This window comes from Octodon degus, unplaced genomic scaffold, assembly GCF_000260255.1.
Source record: "Octodon degus isolate 3935 unplaced genomic scaffold, OctDeg1.0 scaffold00422, whole genome shotgun sequence".
Classification (NCBI taxonomy): domain Eukaryota; kingdom Metazoa; phylum Chordata; class Mammalia; order Rodentia; family Octodontidae; genus Octodon; species Octodon degus.
In genome coordinates, this window is record NW_004524998.1 from 408,819 (window position 1) to 412,078 (window position 3,260).

Below are 3,260 nucleotides of genomic sequence, written 5' to 3' on the forward strand. Positions count from 1 at the left end.
CAAGTCTGCATCTTGTACAGCAATTAACCACTAAGAAGAATATATGCAGTGTATTATTTGTTGAAACTGTACTTTCGATTTGATTTGAAATTGTCTCATTGCTATATATTTATCAATAAAACTTTGAAGAAAAAAATAATAATTAATGCACTGCATATTTTCTTTGTAGTAGTTATTGAGATGACAAGATGCAGACATGATATCTTGTCTAAACAATATTTGTACAAACCTTCCTTCTCATTGAATTAATAGAAAGTATCTGTATACCTATCCTAACTATCTTGTATATACATATATTTTTTTCACAACAAAATGGTCTTTTATTTATATTCACCTTTTTTGTTTTGTTTTGTCAGAGATGGTTGTTCCATTGCGTCAGAGATGCTATATTTGGAGAACTCTTTAAAGGAGTTTTTCATACTTGATGCCAGTCCGAAGATTGTAGGTACTTGAGTTCAGCAAAATAACCCAATATAGTCCAGTAGCCCATAATAGTAGTGAGTCATCAACACAACTGTCAATTGTTCAAAGTTTTGATTTGAACATTTTACAGGTCAGCATGTTAACATATCTAGGTATAAAAAGTAAAAATATGTTAATATGCTGAGCTGTCATACTTAGTAGTTACATTTTTCTGTTGAATGGTTAATACCAAGTTAAATCAAGACCTATATAACTAAAAATGTAACCTTTGCTGTCTGATAAGGAAAGTTAAATTCCCTCAGGATTTACCCTGGAACCAGTGTACATGTCATAATGCATGAATATAATTTTGTTTAATTTCAGTTATACTTTACAAGCCATATTTCAAAAAATGCTAAAAGAAAACATGAAACCTGCTTAACCACTTTGAAGATTTTACTGACTTATTAAGGATCATCTGTGTAATGTCTTTACCTGACAATTATAGAATAAAAGTAACTATATGAGGTCATGGTTACAATTTGCTGTATATAAGTTTGAGAAAATGTTTAGAAATTTCATGATGTTAAATTATTATGGTCTTTAACTTATGATGTTCTGTGCCCTCTACACCTTACTTGTATGAAATCACATCAGTACATAACTACAGAGGGTTATATGATTCATTTTCCCTTAACTGGCTCAATTTATACATACTTATACAAATATACGTCCTGAAAACAAAATGAAACAGAGTAATTAAAGGTAGAATAGAATGTGAATTCAGAACATCAACTCTCGGATTTTGTTTTAGAAACAAATAATAATTGCAACCATTCTTGTACGGTGTTTGATAGTATTAATTCATCATAAAAATTTGAGATAGTTCTTATTCAGAAAATAAAATTCAATTTTAGTGATTATTCTTGTAAGAGCAGACAGGAGCAACAGAATGTACACACATATTAAATTGAGCATTTCTTTGCAAGCACTTTTTCTGGAACATAATATCTACGTGATGTCATTCTGAGAATATTGTTCCAAATTTGCGGTGTGTGGATAGTTTTGATGAAGATGACACTACAAGCTAGTCAGTGTGAAACTCTCCTGCTGTGAATTCTGCATAATTTTTACACACACTCACTTAAAAGACTGGAGTGGTCCCATGAAAAAATTCACACTGGGGAATGTATCCAGTGTAGAAAAGCTTTCACAAGACACACTGACTGTAAGACTCAAAAAAGAACACTTATGAAGCATTTTTAAAAATCAGACTGCCCAAATTTAAAGACTGAATAAAAAATGTCCACCTAAGGTGAATATATACTTTTCTAATGAAGAAAGACAAATGATAAATAAATATATTTTAAAAGTTTAATATCTTCCATCATTTGAGAAAGGGAAATTAAAACAACACTGAGATTTCATCTCACCCAAAAAAGAATAGCTATCATCAAGATGTCAACCAGTAACAAACACTGGTGATGCTGCGGGGAAAAGGAACAATTTTCCACTGTTGGTGGGAGTGTAGACTGGTACAACCATTGTGGAAATCAGTATGAAGATTCCTCAAAAATAACAATAGAGGTTCTATTCAATCCAGACAAGCCCCTCGCGGTAATTTTCACAAAAGTATTTAAAACATCATACCACAGCAATATATATATGCACTCATGTTTATAGCAGCCCAATTTTTCATAGCTAAATCTTGGAAATAACCCAAATGTTCATTAACTGAGGAATTGATAAAAAAGATGTGGTATTTTTACACAAAAGAGGATCACATACACAGCTATAGGAAACAGATAAATTTGAGGCTTTTATAGGTAGATGAATGCAACTAGAGACCATACTAATAAGTAAAATAAATCAGACCCACATGTGTAAATATCATGTTATCCTGCTACTATAAGAACCTCAAAGAGTACATAAGATCTGAAAAGCACAATAGATACTGTGAAATGAAAATAATCTCTTCAAAGGGAAGGAGCTAATGGGATAAGGAAAAGGACAAAAGAAAAGAGGAAAGGAAAAAGAGATAGAAGATAGATAAGAGAGAGAGAGAAAGAGAGAGAGAGACATATGTACATGGTAGCTTAGATAATCACGCTGCTGATTTCTGCTGTCTTTAGAAAGGAACAGATGATGTTTAGATTATTTTCTTCTTTTTAATTTATTTTACCTTTTTGCAACACCCGCTTTTCATGCTCATATCTGGTAATCTAAGTACTAATTTCAAGAAAACATAGGGCAATGTAACAACCATTGTTCAATTCCTATTATTTTATTTAGGGAAATGTATTGTGTACAGGGTTTTTATTATTATTAAATAAATGCATAGAAAGAACTCACACTGGAAAGCTCTATATAACCATTGTGGTAGTGTTCACAATAAAGAGAGTTTGCAAAAACATGAAACATAAACACACTGGGGAGAAACACTATGGATGTAACCAATTTGTGTAAATATTTGTACACACAGCAGTTGTAAAAGATGCAAAATAATGCACACTGGAGAAAAACAGTGCATATAAGCACTGTGCAAAAACTTTCAGCAAGCACAGTAACTGTAAAAGTTATGAAAGAATTCATATTGGGCAAAAACCCAGTGGGTGTAGCCAATGTGGAAAAACAGTACAAAAATCACTGTAAGATCCATGAAAGAACTCACAGTAAGAAAAAAGTGTATGTATGAAATCAATGAGGGAAACGTATCAGCAAACACAGTGACTGTAAAATTCATGAAACAACTCAGGAATGCAACCCACATAAGAAAGCTTTCAGTAGATCATACTAATGCCAAAGATATGAAAGTTTTCACAAGGTGTAAGGGTTATGTATTCAACTAGACTTAAAAT